The sequence below is a fragment of the Muntiacus reevesi genome, chromosome 11, assembly GCF_963930625.1.
Source record: "Muntiacus reevesi chromosome 11, mMunRee1.1, whole genome shotgun sequence".
Classification (NCBI taxonomy): Eukaryota; Metazoa; Chordata; class Mammalia; order Artiodactyla; family Cervidae; genus Muntiacus; species Muntiacus reevesi.
In genome coordinates this window covers 2186583-2208478 of record NC_089259.1, presented here as the reverse complement: position 1 = coordinate 2208478, position 21896 = coordinate 2186583, and the positions used below count along the sequence as shown (strand labels likewise).

At 37.9% G+C, this 21896-nt stretch overlaps 1 protein-coding gene and 1 pseudogene across 5 annotated transcripts in view; one reads left to right on the top strand and one right to left on the bottom strand.

Moving 5' to 3' along the window:
- Positions 1-21896, bottom strand: part of DIAPH3 (diaphanous related formin 3) — a 530180-nt gene that overhangs the window by 238709 nt on the left and 269575 nt on the right. The gene's annotated exons all lie outside the window — the stretch shown is intronic.
- On the top strand, positions 17647-17961 carry LOC136144513 (large ribosomal subunit protein eL30 pseudogene; annotated as a pseudogene).

The following is a 21896-nucleotide window of genomic DNA, read 5'->3' as shown; positions in this document are numbered from 1 at the left end:
ATGCAACAAATTACAGAGCATTCATACATAGCACTGCTTTAATTTTTATTCAATACTGAAATATGCTGGGTCATATTTAACAGATTTAGACAGCTCTAAAGAGGGTTTGTTTTCTTCAAAGAGCAACTGCTGTCCACAAGAACCCTGCTGACTAACAGTATGTGCTACATCAAAGGAGAGTAAACAGATCCCAATTTGTGCTAAACTGACTTCCTTCAGAAACACAGGGCTGCAGAGGGAGCCCTGCCCTGGGCTCGGGGCAGTTAGAGCTGGGAAGTTCGCAGAGCAGGAGACCAGCGGCAGCCACTAGCCACGCACGCTAGAGGCCCGGTCCGGACTCCAGCTCCTGTCCTGGGTGTGAGAGGGGCTGAGAGCATCACAAAGAACAAGCGGCTAGAGGGTCAGCAAGCTCTGGCCTTCAATCTACCCCCAAACCACACCCGAGCAACACACGACGGGAGGAGCCAGAGGACTAGGGATGTACATTGTTTAAGTTACATTTGAATTCTTTGACCAAACATATTAGAAATTTGAGACAAAGCAGACTGACGGGACAGCAGTAGCAAAACCAGTGAACGTCAATAACAATCATAAACATCAGCATTTTGAGGCAAGGTCAGGGAAAAAACAGTGACAGAATATGACAGGATTAAAATAGGAAAGAGTTGTGTTTGTCACAGACCCTAAAGGAAAAGCTAAAAAAAAAAAAATGTCATGTGAAGCTTATAGTATTTCATTAAGGAGACAGAAAGCTATCTGCTCATAATATAATGACTGTTATTTAAAATAAATATACCATACAAAAGCCTGAACTTATTAGACTACAACAGGACACTACAGATACCACCTTAATAACAAAGAAAGATAACCCAGTTAACTCATCTAACAAAACCGGAGCAATAAAGAGCTCTCAGGAGATATCTGAGATCTTCAGATGAACCGAACTCTTAGAGTTACTAAATACTTTCTCAGCAAATAATTTAAATATCTAATGTACATATAGTATTCTCCCACCCACTTGACCTGTTAAATGCTTATGCATATACAATCAAGACTCTAAAACCTAAACTAATACAGTTATTAAGAAATCCCTCTACAAAGTACTCTAAGGAATGTCTTAAAATTCCTTGAATTCAAGCGATATCTTCAAGTTCCCATCTAGAGAAAATATTTTCTCCTAGAAGAAAGTATAGAAACTGCAAGCTCAAAAGGGACAATTTTTTAAAGTACAGGAAACATTACTAATTATTTTATAGAATGGTTCTAGTAATAAAAATAAATTTAGAAAGACAAAGTGAGACCTTATTAGGATACCCATTCTTCAGTTCAGTTCAGTTCAGTCGTGTCCGACTCTTTGTGACCCCATGAATCGCAGCACGCCAGGCCTCCCTGTCCATCACCAATTCCCGGAGTTTACTCAAACTCATGTCCATCGAGTCGGTGATGCCATCCAGTCATCTCATCCTTGGTCGTCCCCTTCTCCTCCTGCCCCCAATCCCTCCCAACATCAGGGTCTTTTCCAATGAGTCAACTCTTCACATGAGGTGGCCAAAGTATTGGAGTTTCAGCTTCAGCATCAGTCCTTCCAATGAACACCCAGGACTGATTTTCTTTAGGATGGACTGGTTGGATCTCCTTGCAGTCCAAGGGACTCTCGAGAGTCTTCTCCAACACCACTGTTCAAAAGCATCAATTCTTCGGCACTCAGCTTTCTTTACAGCCCAAGTTTCACATCCATACATGACCACTGGAAAAACCACAGCTTTCACTAGATGGACCTTTGTTGGCAAAGCAACGTCTCTGCTTTTTAATATGCTATCTAGGTTAGTCATAACTTTCCTTCCAAGGAGTAAGCATCTTTTAGTTTCATGGCCGCAATCACCATCTGCAGTGATCTCAGTGGGCGCAAATCATTGTTTGGATGTTGTATGTCCAAAAATAGACAGAAAGTAGATATAAGCTGTGATTACTTCTCATAAAGTCATTTCATTTGTTATACAATGTTTCCAAATGGACTTATTTACCTGGAATTTGTGTCCTTAGTTAAATATTACAAATTTACTATTTGTACATAACTATGTTGTTCTGGACCAATTCTGTATGATACTCTTTTACTTTTAATTTAGCCTTCAGAACAACAAGATATACAAGGGAGTAGTCACATGCACACATACAGTTATAGCCATTCAGAAGGTGTATTATGGACACAAAGCCATCTTTGCTTTCAATATATATGCCCTCATTAATGATTATGAAGTCATGTATTTGGTACTCTGCTATAAACAAGAACCATGAAATTAAAAGAAACCTGCTCCATGGAGGAAAAGCTAGACAACATATTAAAAAGCAGAGACAAAAAAAAAAAAAAAAAAAAAGCAGAGACATCACTTTGTCAACAAAGGTCCATCTAGTCAAAGCTATGGTTTCTCCAGTATTCACATACGGATGTAAGAGTTGAACTATAAAGAAAGCTGAGGTCGAAGAATTGATGCTTTTGAACTGTGGTGTTGGAGGAGACTCTTGACGCTGAAGCTCCAATCCTTTGGCCACCTGATGTGAGGAACTGACTCACTGGGAAAGACCCTAAGGTGGAAAAGATTGAGGGCGGGAGGAGAGGGGGACGACAGAGGACGAGATGGCTGGATGGAACCACCGAGCTGCTGTTTATGAGGTTGCAGAGAGTCGGACATGACTTAGAGACTGAACAAAAACAACAATAAACAAGGAAAGAATTCTCTAATACCTGATGCAAAACATTATTATTGCAAAATATATTAATTTTAACATATATTAATATACTACCTCATGTGCAAAGAAAATAGACTACCTAAAAGCCTATATTAAACTACCCCAAAGTATGTTAAAGCTTTCCTACTGACAAGCTCACCATGTGTAGCCAGTACAAAGTAATTAATTTTCCTGGAAAAATATAACCTAGATTTATATGAGTAATGAGTCTACCTGGCACTAGGGACAGGTTCCTTGAAAAAATAGAGTAAGTCTGATGTAATGCAGTAAAAAGTGCTATGAGTTTATGGAAAGTCCTGACAAAGCAAAGTCAGGAAGGATAATGTAAACAGATCTTTTAACACTTTTTGTAATTAGATATCTTTTTCATATTATTTTTTGCCTCCCAATTTTGGAAAGTTAGTATTTTGACTGATACTAAACAAATGCACTTTAGTGAACAAAATTACCATATTGGAAAGGAACTTGAGAAATCACCAGAACTCGAGTCTGTTTATAGTCTACCATTCAGCCTACACTGATGCCCCAGACCAAATGGCTTTCCCTTTTATTTAATAGAAGAAAAAGACCTCAATGAAACCTAATGTTCTAAGACCTAAATCTTGTGATCTATAAAGATAACAGCAGTTATTTTTCTTATTGGTCAAATCAAAGTCTATTTCTTCAGATGGGATCAAAGAAAAAAGGTTAAAAATTAAAAAAAAAAAATTTTTTTTAATCCTGAAGGTTTCTTTAGCCCTTCACACACTCTTTCAAACTGGACATCTACACTCTGGTTTCCTTGCTGAACACTTTAGAACTCAGACTTGTCTGCCAAAGACTAGACTGGATGGAGAAATGGAGAGCTATGATGCTCAAAAAATATTCTCAAAGCTAACAGAAAGTCATTAAAAAAGAAAAAAAAGGAAAGACTACTACAAAACTTAACTATAAGATAGCAAATAATTAGAAGGTTAGAACAAATTAGAATCCATTTTATCCAGAGGTATCCTTTACATTTATTATTAGAGGGTCTTAGCAATGTAAACTCACAGCACCAAAATCTGATAACACTGAGTTATACTCTGGAGATCAAACTAACGGCATAAAAAAGAAAATAAAAATACTTTGATTTTACTACTATCTTTTTTTAAAATTTACTACTATTTTTGAAGGCAGGGAGTAGTGCTCTGGCAACCATCCCATCACATGACCACAGATGTCACATGCCAGAATGAAAACACCGCAGAATAGCGACTGGATAAAATTGAAACCAATATCCAGAACACAAAGGGTAATTTTTATTTCAAGATTTTGTTCATTGGTAACATTTGTATGGCTGGAGCAGGTACAAAGTAAGACGAGAAGACCTTTAGAAAATCAATGAACCAACAAGCATTGACTGGGTGCCCACTCAGTGCTGCGAGCCGCACAGACATCGTGGTTGCTGCCCTCGTATCATCGGATTCTCACCATCTGTCTTAAAGGGCAAAAACAAGGAAAAGTCTTCCGGGAGATATAATCTCCCATAATCTCATTATGGTTATGTTTTTCATGTATAATTTTATCTATTATTTCACGGGGGAGAAAAACAGAATCTATTTGACATTTTTACACCAACCACATTTAACACCATATCTGGTCCTCTTAATTCAGTCTCTTTTACAAACACGGTATTTCAGGAGCGAACTTTTTCAAAACTTGTTGGGTTCCCCCCACTTCTTGCTGGCAGCCTCGTGCAGGCACACCTCACAAGACACAAGAGAACGCACTCCATACCTTTACTATTCTTCCCTAAAGCTGTAAGACCAATTAATCATTCATTTAACTTTCTAGCATAAGTAACCTGGTGACTGAAAAGCTACTAGTTTGAGTCTTAATTTACTTATCAATACTGCTTTAAACCTTTACTTTAGACACTTTCTAAACACATAATTATAAGGAATAATGGGACAGTGTTTCTGGAAAGTTAAATGCCTCTTGCAAGGTCACAGGGCCAGAGGGCATGAGTCTAGAGCTAACTTGCTGCCAACTAAGTGTGCAAGACACTCAGAGCATCATAACACAAAAATTAACAACTGTAACTTAAAAGCCATCTGATCCTCAAACTACTTCTACCATATTTTCCTACGGACAAGAGCAGACTTTAATTTCCCCGTAGCAGTTATTAGATAAAACACATATGGAGACGAGAGCCCCTGCTGTGAGCTCTGCCTGCTACTCTTCACATTCCTTTCTTTCTTTCTGGGTATACCCAACTATCCTAAATATTTCCAGATCCACTTTTATCGTCCCCCGATACTGCACTTGCCACTCGCATTTTCATACTAGCTAATTCTTCCACTCCCTGTAAGACAGGTGTGAGAAGCAAGGAGAAGGGGAAAAAATCAAGTGGATCTTTGTGAAAGACAAGACTAGAAAAAAATGACACAGGGATGGGAGGAAAGTGCCATCTGGGAAGGAAGAAGGTCTACCGACAGACTAAGACCCTTCGGAAAGGGTTTAGAACTTGATTTTCCTAAGCAAACTATATGAAAAGTATCTTCCTTTTACTGTTTAGCTGGCCAATATTTTCATGATCTCCAGAATCCTCAGAATAAAAAAAAAAAAGTTCATTGCACTTCAGGAAAGGCATCAAAAACATAGCTATTCAAGTGCCTTATTCCTGGATAGTGCTCAGATTATCAAGACTGTTCTTTTAAATAAATGTGCCCTTATGATAATAAAACTCATAAGCTAAAATTATTTTTTAAACTATACAACAGCAAGGTACATATGGCATTTTTTTTTTTACATTTTGCCATAGGAGCAAGATAAAGCCAAGAGTTATACAAAAACTATTAAAAGGATAAAATGTATATTCCTTCAGCTAGTCAAGAAATAGACAATTGCTATAGACATCAGATATGCTTTCTCTTTTTGTACAAATGCTTATCAATTCTGGACCACTAAGGATTTCACAGCAGGTCCAAATGAGTTCTGCAGATACTCAGGATCTGCAAGTTGTGAAGTTAGAGAGCGAGAGGCTTCTTATTTAATTTGGCAGTCTTAGCAAAACCTTCTTCACACATAAGTTTCATATCTGATGAATTAAAAAGCTGGCATAACACCCAGAACCATTCTGGTGTCTTAAATTCATTCACGTCTGCTTCCAGACAATCCGCACGCTAACACAGAAAACCAATGTTTTCATTGCTATCACTATAACTAAGTTTTGCCTGTTCTTGAAATTTATATAAATGAAACTTTCAGTAAACACTTTTTGTATCTGATTTCTTTCACTCAATAAAATGACTTCGAGATTTGCATACACATAGTATGATTGAGTATTAAAGACCTCCAGGTGAAATTATGCAGGATTTAGGGTGATCCCTGAATCTAATGCCATGCCATTTTAAGGGAAAGGAGAAAGAAAGACACGCACAGAAGAAGTCAACGTGAAGGATGTGAAGAAGGAGCAAAGAATGGCAAGTTGTTGCAAGTCAAGAAATACCAAAGGCTACCAGGTACTAGGAGAGAGGTAAAATACAGATTCTTCCTCAGAGTCTCCAGAAGGAACCAACCCTTCCAAAAGCGTCACGCGGGACCAAAGGTCTCCAGGAGTGTGACAAAATAAATGTTGTCTCAGGCCACGGAGACTGTGGACCTCTGCTGTGGCAGCCCAGGGACACTCACACAGGATACTATGAAAACTCTGGTCTGAGTCTTTTCATTTCTATAAATATCTAAAAGGGAGAGTGCAAATGTATACTTAACCTAACAAAAATTGTCAACCTTTTAACAAAGTGGTTTATACCACTTATGCCTCGTTTGCCAATGTTAGACTGTATTCTGGAAGCTTTTATTTTATATTTTCATATATAGGTCTATACTGCACCCTTCACTAATAGTCTGTATGGTATGATGAGGGCTTCCCAGGTGGCACTGGTGGTGGTTTAGTCGCTAAGTCACGTCTGACTCTTGCAACCCCATGGACCATAGCCCCGCCAGGCTCCTCTGTCCGTGGGATTCTCCAGGCAAGAATACTGGAGTAGGTTGCCATTTCCTTTTAATGCAGGAGATGCTAAGAGATGTAAGTTCAAGCTCTGGGTCACACAGATTTCCTGGAGGAGGCCATGGCAGCCCACTCCAGTATTCATGCCTGGAGAATCCCATGGACAGAGGAACCTGGTGGGCTACCGTCCATCGGGTTGCAGAGAGCTGGTCACGACTGAAGCGACTTAGCATGCACACATGGTATGATGAAGGACTTTTCACAGCATCATTTGGTACAAAGAAGTTCCTTTCTCTACTCACTAGCCTTCAAGTCTTTTGTTGAAAATTAATTGATGGTATCTTTGTGAGTCTTTAAACTCTAAACTTTTAAGAAAAATGTCTATATATACTTAAGGGAAAACATTATTGTCTTGATAACAAATCAGTACTCTAGGTCCTCCAAATTTGTCTTTCTCAAAATTGATTTTGTCCATTCCAAGTCCTTTGCATGCCATATGAATTTTTGTAAAATCTTACCAGTTACTATTATAAGACCTGCTGGGACTGGTTGAGACTGTATGTATTAGGAATCTATAGATCATTTGAGGGAAAAACGTAATCTTAACAAATTTAGTCTTCCACTCTAGAAGCATGGTATATATATCACCATTTATTTACAACTTCTGTAAGTTCTCTCAGCAATAACTTGGTAGTTGTAGTATAGAAAATCTGCACATGTTCAGTGAAATGCATCCTTATGTACTTTACACTTTTGATGCGACTGTAAATAGTACTATTTTTAATTTGTTTCCCAATATATCATTGCTTATATAGAAAAATACAACTGATTTTCATATAGCGACTATTTTGTGACCTTCTAAGATTCCTATAGATTCCTTATGTATTCACATATATAATAAGTTCACTTACATCATTTCCAACATACCAGCCTTTTATCTCATTTTTTATTACACAAGTTAGAATATATATTATAATACAGAAAAGTGATAAGAATAGATTTGTCTGTTTTCCAAATTATATTATATAATGACAACGAATTTAATCTTTGGCAACTAAGCATGAGGACAGTCCCATGTTTTCCACAGATGTCCTTCATCAGGTTGAGAAAGTTTTCTTCTATTTTTACTTGCTAGGAGTTCTTACACATCATAAACAGGATAGAATGCTGTCAAATGCTTTTATTTTGTATATAGATAATTGTATGATTTTTCTCCTTATTTTTTTGTAATATGGTCAACTACATTAATTAATTTTCAAATGTTAAACCAACCTTGTACAAATTGGTAACAATACACTCTCCTTTTTATGCACTGCACTAGTTGATACAAAAATATCTTATTGACAATTTTTTCATGTATGTTTACATATGATATGGGTCTGTAGTAAGATTATTTTCTGTAATAGTTTCCCTTCTTTGATTAGTGATTGAAATTTGAGAATTTAGTTTTATTTTTTTCATGCTTTCATTTTCATGAATTTCAAAATAATTTCTTCTTTGACCCACAATTTAATATTATGTTATCCAACTTTGAAACAGTGAGAGATGTTCTATTATTGTTTTTGTCCAATTTAATTCCATTTAGACAGAAAGCATACTCTATAAGATTTCAATCTTTGGAAAATTACTGAGACTTATTTTATGTTTCCATATGGTCTACCTTGGTGAATGTTCCATGTGTATTTGAAAAGAATGTATATTTTGCAGTTACATGCGAAATTTTCTATAAATACCAATTAGAACAATATGGTTGATAGAACAGTCTTGCTTTTTCAAATATTTACTGTCTCCTTTTTTGATATACTTTTACTAGAATTAAATGAAAGAGGGGCATTAAAATCTCATTATGATTGGGAAGCTATCTATTTCTCCATTTCATTCTACAGGTTTTGTTTCATGAATTTTAATGCTCTTTATTAGGTGCATACATATTTAAGATGATTGTTTCTTGTAAATTACTCCTTGCATCCTTGTGTAATGCCACTATCTCTTAACAGATGATCTGTCTTGAAATACTCATTCCCTGAAATACACACAGCGATGCTACTTTTCTTACTGCTGATTATGTGTTTGTGTTTGTCCTTTCTGCCCTTTACATCTCTGTTCTCCTTTCCTGCTTTTGTGTTTATCAAGCAATTTTTAGTACTCCATTTTTTTCTTCTGATTTTTCCTGGTTCCTCTAGGACGGACAGTATGCATCTTTATGTAGTCTATTGAGAGTGACTGTTAAGTCAGTATCATGCTTTTTTATGGTTTTCGCTTCCTGACTACCCTCTGCAGCCCTTCAGCCGCACCTCACACTGATTCATTCCACGTGTGTCATAATATTACAGTAGTCCAACTCCATTCATCCTACCCGACCACTCGTGCAACTGCCAGCACATCTTCTGCTTCCATATACATACAAACACTATCCTGCAACGTCATTTTTTAATTATTAGGTTTCTGTTAAGTAAATTATGAGAAGAAAAACAGCACAGTTCATTATTATTTCACATGGTGTTGATTTCTTTTTGTGGATACCAGTTTTCATCTAGTATCATTTTCATTTGGCCTGCAGGACAACTTTACCTTTTCTTGTAGGACAGCTGTGACAGGCACAAACTCTCCGCTTTTTAAAGTGTATTCATTTTACCCAATTTTGGAAGGGTATCTACTAAGTAGAGAATTTTGAGTTTATAGAGTTTTATTTATTTCAGCATTTTAAATACACCCTTCTGTTGACTTCTGCTTTTATTTCTAGAAAATCAGCTATATGCATCTCCTTATTTTCTCATATGTTTCCTTCCATCTCAAATTACTTTCTCATCTTTGTCTTTAAGCAGTTTGACTAGAATGTGCCTTTTTCTTTATATTTACCCTGAATGTGGTTTACTGAGATTCGTGAACCATAAGTTTATTTTTTCCACTCAATTTGACATTTCTTTGCCCTTATTTCTTCAAATATTTTGCCAGCCACAATCTCACTCTCTGTCCTTTGGGGACTACAATTACAGGTGTTTTAGATTGTTTTTCCAATATACTATTTCCAATATACTTAACCTACATATTGAATATTTTAATTCAGTTACTGAACTTTTCAGTTTTGTTTTCCTTTCATTCTCAAAGATAATTTCCTTTAGTTTGTTAAACATTTATAATATCCATATTAATGTCTTTACATTTGAAATCTAAAATCTGGGCCCTCTTGTTGATTTGACTGCTTTTTCCTTTGACAATACATTCTATTTTATTAACTTTGAAAGTGAAAGTGAAAGTCGCTCAGTCCTGTCCAACTCTTTGGGACCCCATGGAATTCTCTAGGCTAGAATACTGGAGTGGGTAGCCTTTCCCTTCTCCAGTCGATCTTCCTGACCCAGGAATCGAACCAGGTTCTCCTGCATTGCAGGCAGATTCTTTACCAGCTGAGCCACAACTTCTTAATTAAATAATAAAATGCCATAACAACTCTGAAGTATAATACTACTTTGAAGACTATTCCTTCTTGATTTAGCAGGCAAATCAATCATTGGGTCATCACCTTTAAGTTTCTCCATAGGCTTATTTATAGTCTTAACAGGTTTAGGCTCACATTCTGTGGAAAGCGGGAGGTGTTTCCCTGGCCCCTCTAACTTGTTAGGACTCATCCTTCCCAGAAAAGACTGTAGTCTTAATTTTGTTAAGGTCAGCCTAGTGTAAGTACTCCTTTAGGATGCTGGCATGTTTCCTAAAGTACAAGCTTACTAGTTGTTTGAGTGAATGCCGAGTATGTTAGTGGGGGTCATCTCCACACTGGCAGGGCCAGAATTCCAATGGCTCCTAGGAACGATGGGCCACTCCCGCGGTGCAACAGGTGCCACGTGGCAAACCTTGCTCCGCATGTGCACAGCCTGGCCTCCAGGAGACCGCCACAGATTTCTAAAAATTTGTTCCTAAGTATTTTATGGTTTTATTACTGCAAATGGAATTTTAAAATGCTCTTATTACAAGTTTAGTTTTAAAAATACAAAAAACTCTTTACCTAGATTAACCAAACATTTCCACTTTGTATCATTTGCATCATCATATTTTCTATCATCCTCTTCATATATATGTATATTAAAGGAAATATATATATGTTCATATGTTATAATAATATAATACATAATCTTTTAGCTAAAGTTTTTCAATGTAAAGTTATAATACTTTCTTATATAATGTTATTTATAGGAAGATGATTTAAGACTATATAAGTAGTATGTATACAATCTATTTTCATCAAATGTTCACCTTTGTGTTAAAAGGGACAGCCATTAAATATAGAATATTGGTTATAGTATTCACTCTACTAAAAATGTACATTTATAGAGCTCTTCAGATGGCTTCAAGAATAATATATAAAATAAACACGTCAATATCTACTGCAATTACACCTTAAGCCACCAGCACAATAAAATTGCCCAACTCTATAGTAACTTAGATCCAGAAGTCCAGTCTCCCATTTTCCATTATGTTTCCAAAACAGTCTTAGAAGATAGCATCTAGACCTATATAATGAGATTTGCAGAATACAGAAAATGATTCTCAGGCACTAGATGATACTCAAATCTAAAAATCAACCTTAAAACAATGTAAAGTGATGGCTCATAAGAGACCTTTTTGCTTATAACTACAAAACGCTTTAGACTTTCTTTCAAATGAATGATTCATGGCTAGTAATTAGTATGTGACTATAATGATGTTTTGTTTTTGCAAATGAAACACATTAAGCAGATTGTGCCATAAAATTTCAATACTACATAGATGGTCTAACAAGAAAGCATCATGTTTCTATACCAAAAAACAACCATAATTCCTATTATGGACTCAAATGCCCCACTTTTTAGTTGTCTATTTAGAAGATTTAAAATACCAAAGTAGAAAAAGTAGAAACTTGACAAAATTCCCCAAAATTAATTTTAAATTCAACAGCTCAATAATTTAAGCTCCTCCATAATCATACTAAGTAATTTATCATTAATATCATTAAATATTAAAAATAAATTTGCTCCAGTGATGAAGCATACAGAAACCAGGGCTAAAAGCAACTTCAAGTACAGGGGGAACCTACAGCTAACACACGAGAGTGATTGCCACCATAAAAAAAAAAGGAGGCTGTCCTTCAGCATCAAAAAAGTATGGTTCACAGCTGAGCTGCACTAGTTACTAGATGGATGAACAAGCTGCCTCAGCAATGAAATGTTAATGACTATTTCTGGAGTTATATGAGAGACAGACATAACTATTCATTCATTTATATATCTAATTATTTATTGCATATTTATTATGTGTCAAAGAATCACACTGAACATAAGATGACAGGAACCTGGTCCAAATGGATGTACTAAAGTAAAGAGATAAAGAAAGGGAAAGAAAAGGAGAAACAATAATATAAATAGGTAAGATCATTTTAGGTAAGGATAATTGCTCATGAATATGCAGGATAACATAGAGAATGGTGGGAGACATCAGGATGATAGGTCCTACCACAGGGAAGGGGTATCTGGGCTGAGGCAGAGCGAGCAGCCGGGCTAAAGCAAGCCTGAGCAGTGAACAGAAAATGAATGTAGCTGAAACACAGTAGACAAGAAGGGAGTGGTGAAATCTGAAAGTCGCTCAGTTGTGTCCAACTCTTCACGACCCCATGGACCTCAAGCCTGCAAGGCTGCTCTGATGGTGGGATTCTCCAAGCAAGAACACTGGAGTGGGTACCATTCCTTTCTCCAGAGGATCTTCCCAACCCAGAGATGGAACCTGGGTCTCCTGCATTGGCTAAAAAATAGATACTAGATCATTTTACAAATTGAAATGGATTTAGAAATCATTAGAACAATCAGAGAGAAATTCCCCTTCTGGTCAAAAATGGAAAAACAGGGACTGCATTTATCTCCCTTCCCCTCCACACCCAGAGGCAACAGTTTTCAGACACTGATACTGACTGAGAAAGGGGAAAGAGGGGCATTCCATGACTGCTCCACCTTGCTGTCTGAAAAGGAACCCAGTGGAGCCAGGAGGTGTCATGACTGAGACAGAGGTAAGAGCCTGGAATGCCAACGCAGCTGAGTTTTCAGGACAGGGTACCAGCCAGGAGACGGGGACACAGACAGAAAGTTCCAGAGTTCTCAAGAGGCTCCCGCGTATGTCTTTAGCTGCAGTGTACACCACATGCATGCGAGAAAACTACTCAAGGCTGAGGAAAGGATCAGTGAAAAGCACTGGAGGTAACCGTGCCCAACTCTCAGATAAAGATGAGAACAGTACTTGCTCTCAAGGGGCAAAATGGAAAAAACTCGTAATTCATGGGATATTGAATGAGACAGGAAAGTTTAAACTTACCACAATTCATATGCTTGACAAGGCTGAGAAAAGATTAACGATTTTAAGCAGAGAAATGAAAAATATTTTTTTTTAAAAATACCTGCACTGAACTTCGACAATAGAAAGCTTTGCTATCTGAGCTAACTGAATAGGAAAAATATCAAATAGCATAAAAGAAAAGATTAGTGAACTGAAATATATGTGCAAAATGAAAAAAGAGGGGAGAAAATAAAAGGGCATCAATGAGCTGTGAAACAACTGTGAGAAGCCGACATGTATGAAATAATATAAGATATATGCAACTGAACTTTCAGAAATAGAGGAAAGAAGATACAGAAAAGATATTTGACAAGCACAATGGCTAAAAAAATTTCAACTTTAAGGAGAACTACAAACCCAGTATCCACAGATCCAACTCAGTGAAACCCAAGGACAAAAATATGAAGAAAACTATATACACCCAAACTACATCACAATCAAATTAATCAAGCGAAGGAGAAATCTTTGAAACAACCAGAGAAGAAGAGAAACATGTACGGAGGAACAAAGTTATGAGTGATGGCAAATTCCCCGCCCCAATAATTCAAACAAGACGACTGTGTAGTAACATGTTTAAAACTCTGAAAGGAAAAATGATCAACTTGGAATTCCATACCGATGGAAATACTTCAAAATGAAGGTTAGAAAAGACTTCCACAGACATAGAAAAAGTGAAAGAATTCATTAGCATTGGAAGAAATGTTATGGCAATTTTTCATGTACAAGAAAGATGATTCCAGATGGAAGTCAAGATTGACACAACAGAGTGAAGAATGCTGGAGTGTGCAGATAAAAAAGGCAAGTGCTTTGTTGAAAGTAAAAATCAGAACATGTTAAGAGTTTTAAATGTAACCCAAGGTAAGATGTGTGGTAACAAATGCAAAAACCCCCAACGGGAGTATATTATCGTGAGGCTTCATACCACATGAACAGTGATATCATATCACTTGAAGGAAGTTAAAAATGTATCATGTAAACTCTAATGCAACCACAAATAAAACAAAAAGTAGTAACAAACCAACCAACAGAAAGATAAAGTCATTAAAGTACTCAATCCAAGAGTAAAATAATACCAAAGAATAGATAAGAAAAATAGAAAATAAATAACAAAATGTGAGATTCAAATCTCACTATATTAACAGCCACATTAAAACAAAAAGGACCACTCTAGTTAAAAAGGCAAAATCATTACACTGGACTTAAAACAAAAATGCAATATTCAACATATATGCTGCCTATAACAACAATAGGTTAAAATGAAATGGACAAAAAATGGCTTCATTAACGTAACAAGGTAAATTTCAGGCCATTACAGTATTTTAAGCTTAGAAGTGACATAATCACATTTATTTTTATAGTAAAAGATCTTTAACTGCTATGTGCAAAAGGACAGAATGTTCCACACATGAGGTATAGGACCTGAAATATAACAGGTTATCAACAAATGGAAACTACAAAAAAATATACAGCTGTGACAGGCTGACCCAGCATTTATCACCCTTGAGAATCTCTTATATCTCAAGAACATTATTCTAAAATGAATACCCACAATTTATTCCTCTTTATATTTGTCTTCTTATTGCCATTCATTCACAGTTAAGCACTGTCGTGCCTAACTCTCTGTGACCCCATGAATCGCAGCACGCCAAGTCTCCCTGTCCATCACCAACTCCCGGAGTTTACTCAAACTCATGCCCATTGAGTCGGTGATGCCATCCAGTCATCTCATCCTCTGTCATCCCCTTCTCCTCCTGCCCTCAATCCCTTGTCGCATCAGGGTCTTTTCCAATGAGCCAGTTCTTCGCATAAGGTGGCCAAAGTACTGGAGTTTCAGCTTCAGCATCAGTCCTTCCAATGAACACCCAGGGTTGGATCTCCTTGCAGTCCAAGGGACTCTCAAGAGTCTTCTACAACCCCACAGTTCAAAAGCATCAATTTTTCAGCTCTCAGCTTTCTTTACAGTCCAACTCTCACATCTACACATGATTACTGGAAAAACCATAGCCTTGACTAGACAGATCTTTGTTGGCAAAGTAATGTATCTGCTTTTAATATGCTGTCTAGGTTGGTCATAACTTTTCTTCCAAGGAGCAAGTGTCTTTTAATTTCAAGGCCACAGTCACCATCTGCAGTGATTTTGAAACCCAAAAAATTAAAGTCTGCCACTGCTTCCCCATCTATTTGCCATGAAGTGATGGGACCAGATGCCATATCTTAGTTTTCTGCATGTTAAGATTTAAGCCAACTTAATCACTCTCCCTTTCACTTTCATCAAGAGGCTCTTTAGTTCTTCTTCACTTTCTGCCGTAAGTGTGGTGTCATCTGCATATCTGAGGTTACTGATATTTCTCCCGGCAATCTTGATTCCAGCTTGTGCTTCCTCCAACCCAGTGTTTCTCATGATGTACTCTGCATCTAAGTTAAATAAGGTGACAATATACAGCCTTGACTTACTCCATTCCCGATCTGGAACCAGTCTGTTGGTCCATGTCCAGCTCTAACTGTTGCTTCCTGACCTGCATACAGGGTTTCTCAGGAGGCAGGTCAGGAGGTCTGATATACCCAGTTCTTGAAGAATTTTCCAGAGCTTTTTACGGTCCACACAGTCAAAGGCTTTGGCATAGTCAACGGTGGATGTAGATGTTTATCTGGAACTCTCTTGCTTTTTCGATGATCCAACCAATGTAGGCAATTTGATCTCTTGCTCCTCTGCCTTTTCTAAAACCAGCTTGAACATCCAGAAGCTCACAGTTCACATGCTGTTGAAGCCTGGCTTAGAGAATTTTGAGCATTACTTTACTAGCATGTGAGTTGAGTACAATTGTGTGGTACTTTGAGCATTCTTTGACATTGCCTTTCTCCAGGACTGGAATGAAAACTGACCTTCTCCAGTCCTGTGGCCACTGCTGAGTTTTCCAAATTTGCTGGCATATTGAGTGCAGCACTTTCATAGCATTATCTTTCAAGATTTGAAATAGCTCAACTGGAATTCCATCACCTCCACTAGCTGTATTCATAGTGATGCTGCCTAAGGTCCAATTGACGTCACATTCCAGGATGTCTAGCTCTAGGTGAGTGATCATACCATTGAGACTATCTGGGTTGTGAAGATCTTTTTTGTACAGTTCTTCTGTGTATTCTTGCCACCTCTTCTTAATATCTTCTGCTTCTGTTAGGTACATACCATTTCTGTCCTTGATTGTGCCCATCTTTGCATGAAATGGTCCCTTGGTATCTCTAATTTTCTTGAAGAGATGTCTAGTCTTTCCCATTCTATTGTTTTCCTCTATTTCTTTGCATTGATCACTGAGAAAGGCTTTCTTATCCCTCCTTGCTGTTCTTTGGAACTCTGCATTCAAATGGATATATCTTTCTTTTTCTCCTTTGCCTTTCACGTCTATTCACAGCTATTTCTAAGGCCTCATCTGACAACCATTTTGCCTTCTTGGACTTCCCTGGTAGCTCAGATGGTAAAAGCGTCTGCCTACAATGTGGGATACCTAGGTTCGATTCCTAGGCTGACAAGATCCCCTGGAGAAGGAATTGGCAACCCACTCTAGTACTCTTGCCTGGAAAATCCCGTGGATGGATGGAGGAGCCAGCTAGGCTACAGTCCATGGGGTCGCAAAGAGTCAGACACGACTGAGCGATTTCACTTTCTTTTTCTTTCTTGCCTTTTTGCGTTTCTTTTCCTTGGGGATGGTCTTGATCACTGCCTCTTGTACAATGTCACGAACCTCCATCCATAGTTCTTCAGGCACTTTATGAGATCTAGTCATTTGAATCTATTTGTCACTTCCACTGTATAATTGTAAGGTATTTGATTTATGCCATACCTGAATGGTCTAGTGGTTTTCCCTATTTTCTCAATTTAAGTCTGATTTTGGCAATAAGTAGTTCATGATCTGAACCACAGTCAGCTCCTGTTCTTATTTTTGCTGACCGTATAGAGCTTCTCCATCTTTGGCTGCAAAGAATATAGTCAATCTGATTTCAGTGCTGACCATCTGTGACGTCCATGTGGAGTCTTCTCTTGTGTTGCTGGAAGAGGGCGTTTGCTATGAGCAGTGCGCAAAGCACCTTAGGTAGGGCAGTCTTGGGTATGCCTGACTTTCAGAATTTCAGTTAACAAAAGAGGGATTCTGAGGAGCCTTTAAAATATCATAATCAAGATGCTAACATTCAAGAGCCACTTTGGCGAAGTCCTATAAATTCCCAATTGGTTAACATTACATGTTCAAGATTAATCAGTGTTCTAGGTAAAGGTCAGTCACAGAGTAAAATGGCAAATCGGAGCTGGACATCAAAAAATAGAACTCAGCCTCTTGGATGTAATGGCAGCTAGCTGACCCTTTTGTCTCTACCTCCAGAAGCTGATCTCACTGATAAACACTGAAGTTTGGGGTGAATTTCAGGGAGGCAGGGTCAGGGTAGTGAGCATAAGAGAAAGTGACACAGGAGAAACTATGCTATAGGTTGGTTTATTCAGAAGTAATAACAGAAGTTTCTCACTACCTGGCTATCTTGGCAGCTGCTCTTTGTTGGGGGCATCCCACACCTAAGGCAGGAAGATGGTGGCCACAAAGAAGATGAAGAAGTCACCGGAGTCTATCAAATTTATGCTCCAACTGGTTATGAAAAGTGGAACGTACATGCTGGGGTACAAGTAGCCTCTGAAAATGATCAGACAAAGGCCGGCCTTGAGGAAATCTGAAATACAGTACTACGCCACGTTGGCCAAAACTGGTGTCCATCATTACAGCGGCAATAGCACTGAGCTGGGCAGGGCATGTGGAGAACACTACAGAGTATGCACACTGGCTATCACAGGTCCAGGTGATTCTGCTATCATCAGACACATGCCAGAACAGACGGGTGAAAAGTAAATCATGCACAATTTTTCTCTAATAAAACTGGCCAGATTTCGTTTTTTTAAAAAAGTAATATAGAGGGCCTTTTCCTATAACATTTGCTAAGTCATATTTTAAAATAATAACTCTCCCTAAAATACTCTTAAATGGCTGATTTAACTATTTTTCCTATGCCATTTTATAAATTTTTGCTCTTTCTCTAATGCCAGAATATTACTGGCAAAGGTGTTTCTGCATTTATTCCAAACAGAAACCCATTAAAAATGACACCTTGCTGCGTTTCTTAGTATTGATTGTTTGCAGTTTTTATTCTGTTTCTACATTAGGAAAAATAAATTCATTCAGGGGCTTCTAAAAATAAATCAGTGGCGTTTCAGAAATTCATTCAGTGTTTGGGATCATGTTTCAGCTCAAGCCATTGATTTGGTGGGTGTGCTGTGGGAGCATTCACATCAAACCGCTGAGACACCTTTTTCCGGGGCTCCTCGGCCCTTCAGCAGTGAAGCACGTCTGTTGCTCTGTCCGCAGACACCAGAGGGCCGGGTCTGTGACGTGCTTCCCGGCAACGCGGGCGGACTAGGTGCGTGGCGGCTAGGGTGCGCCAAGACACAGGCCAGGCTGAAGGCAGCGCCAGACCAGGGCCACAACTAAGTAAGGGTTAGGCCACAGTGAAGACCATGATTAGGAAAAATTGGTGGAAACCTGAATTTGGGGGTGGTTAAAGTTGGTTGGGGGACTAGTCTTCAACTGGCAAGAGAGGTAATTATTAAAACCAACAGTAGACAGGAATACAGACAGTTTCAGAGATTATAAAAATCCACTAAGAAATTAAAGGCTAAGAATAAGAAAAGCAAAACTAGGCAAAAAAACACACAAAAAATATGTAAAGTAGTAGAGTGAGAACAGAATAGCAGACAACTAAGCAATAAAGGAAAGGCCTGTCATGAAGCTAACCAAACTAGCTTCCTCTTAGTTATATTCAAAATATAGAATGCCTCAAAAAATTCTGGCTCAGAAATTAGGAAAAGCATATAAAGACAGTGTCAAGGAAACTCATAATACAAAGTCAGTAAAATCTTAAATCCTTTCAGAGTACACTGGCATTCAGTTGATCAGAATGACTGAGAAGCTTCATTGTGGCTAGCAGTTCCATGTGGAGCTACTTACAAAATAAACACTGATAAAACAGGCCTGATAGACTCTACTTGCCCACAGCATAAAATTTCAATACTGTCACGTTTTCTACAGGGAGAAACACACAATGTGACACCAATGAACAAAACATCAACAGAATACTAGTTTAGTCAGTTTCAAAATAAAGCCACAAACCATGAGAACTCAAACATACTAAAATTTAGACTAAACTGAATAATAACATTAGTGTCAGCCAATGGTGATCAATAATGGAAGTCAATAAGTGATAAAGCGCACACACACACACACACACACACACACACACAGAATTAAATTTTTACAGCAGATGGGAATTTGGACAAAAATAAAAGCCAAATGATTTGGCACTAGTGACACTAGTATAGGAAAGTTAACGTTAGCTTTTCACTAAAGAGGAGAAAAGCTACTTTGTTCCCTACCGGTCCTTAAATAAATATGTCACCTTGGATATAAAATTGGCATTCTTGGTAAAGAATGAACAATAGCACTAATAATAGATAATAGCTGAGTTGCAGGACAGGAAAGTTGACCCAATGTTAGAGAAAAGAAAACAATTGCATTTATCTTCTCAAAAAAGCTGAGTATGGTGTGGAAGATAAGGATGTCTAATGAAACATACAATTCAATACAAAATAAAAATATAAGCAAAGAGGGAAAAGAACAAATAGACAGCAACAAAAATTTTTTTTAACCAGACAAGTACTATAAAGAACCAAATAAATACAGAACTGAAACTTCACCACAAACACTCCGTGCCAAGAGCCACAGTGAAAACTAGGTTGAGTAAAACGTAAGCATTTGACATTCTGAGAATCTAAAGGAGTTTCCAAAGGCTCTTACTCTGGGCCTCAAAGCACCAGTTCCTTGCCAAACCGGGGACAGAAAAAGAGGGGAAGGCTTCTCAAGCACAGTGAGTAGTCAGAGAGTAATAAGCCAGACGTGGCGGTTGACATTCCAGCTCCTTAAGAAAGAAAAGCATTTATTTCCCTCCCATATGGGCTCTGAGTTTCTAAAGATAAAAAATGGTTAGTTTCTGCAAAGAAAAGCAGAGGCGGGACTAGTTCAAGCAAAACTGCAATGCAGGCTAAAGACTACCTTGAAAAACTTTCCCTTTGCATTCATTTGCCTTTTCCTACCTCTTGTATACATATAAGACTTGTGCCAATAGATCAAGAGTCTTGTATCTAGAAGCAAACAAGTAGAAACAATATATAATATAGAAATGTGGAGTCAGAAATCTTGAGTTTGAATCCTTCTTTTCTGTTTGTGGGGTGTGGGATTTCTTGGTTAAATCACATACTCTAAATGAGTTTCAGTTCTTATAAGCCAAAGGGACTGTTGTCTCAGAAGGATAGATGCATCAGATACATGTATATAAATACACCTTGTGAATTGTACATCACTCGCCTAGTGGCTCAGATGGTTAAGAATCTGCCTACAATGTGGGAGACCTGTGTTCTGTCTGTAGATCGGGAAGATCCCCTGGAGCAGGGAATGGCTACCCACTGCACTATTCTTACCTGGAGAATTCCATGGGCAGAAAAGCCTGGTGGGCTATAATCCACGGGTTGCAGAGCGTGAGACACGAGTGAGCAACTATAAGTTTCACTTTTAAATTCAAGTACTATAACTGTCATGCACTTACCTGAGTGTCCTATAGTTGCTAATTTGATACAATACATATGTCATTGACCTGAAACTCCAAAATTAATCTCCCTCTTTGTTCCTATTATCCACACTCTCATCTTCTAAGTGTAACAAGTCTCAGACGCTACATAAAAAAAATGATCAGACTAAACTAATGTAGAGTAAGATTTTAATCTCCTCCAGCTTCCCTACTGCATGACACGATTTACAAGCAGAGGCTAACCTGCTGCTTTGTAATATATGAGACAGTCAAAATGAATTTGGAGTATTTTCTGTTCTTGAGCACACTTTCTATAATAACTATCAAGCTATTATTGTATGCAACTGGATGATTTTAATTTCAGGAGATTCCTAAGGTTAAGATCCTAAGATTCCTAAGGCTAAGATCCTCAGGGAGTTAGAGGTAGAAAGCTTTTAGCTCATATTTCTGACTCCAACACATGCAACTAATATGAAATGTTCATCCTAATCAGTTTCTCAGTAATTTCAACTGTCCCCTTGAAAACTGTTCCCATGAAAAGAATATAAATACTCCAGCACCATAACTCATCATGAGACCTGGAAGTCATAATAGCTGATCATAACTGAATGGCTCATGAGTCAGTACTAGCCTTTTTGCTATATTCCTAACCGATGCCCTTTGCCGCTTAGTGACACTAAATTGTGTATGTTTAAAAGTTAAAGTACAAAAAGACTGGTAGCTCTAAAAAAAAAAAAAGCCAAGAGTTATTAGAAATCAATTGGAGAGTGAACAAAACCCTTGAGAAAGAGGACGGTATGAAAAGAGAGCAGAGGGAAGACTCTGAGCAAGATGCTCACTTAAGTGTAAGAAGGAGTAGAAAAGAGCCAGGGCAGGCGTCAGAAAAGCAGCACCAGGGAGGGAGAGGAGAGAACAAGAGAGCAGACGAAGCTGAGTCTGTGAGTTGCTGATGCAGGTCAGGCGCACACAAGATGAGAGACAAAGGATGTGTGCTGGATCTGAAACCATATGGCTGTACATACCCTAAGAGAGAAATTCTGAAGACAGTGATGGGGGCAAAAGTACAACACAAAACATGCTAGAAAATAACAGGGTGAGAGAGAAAATTCTAAATGTAAAGTAGGAACCAGCTTTAAAGAAAGAAAGTAGG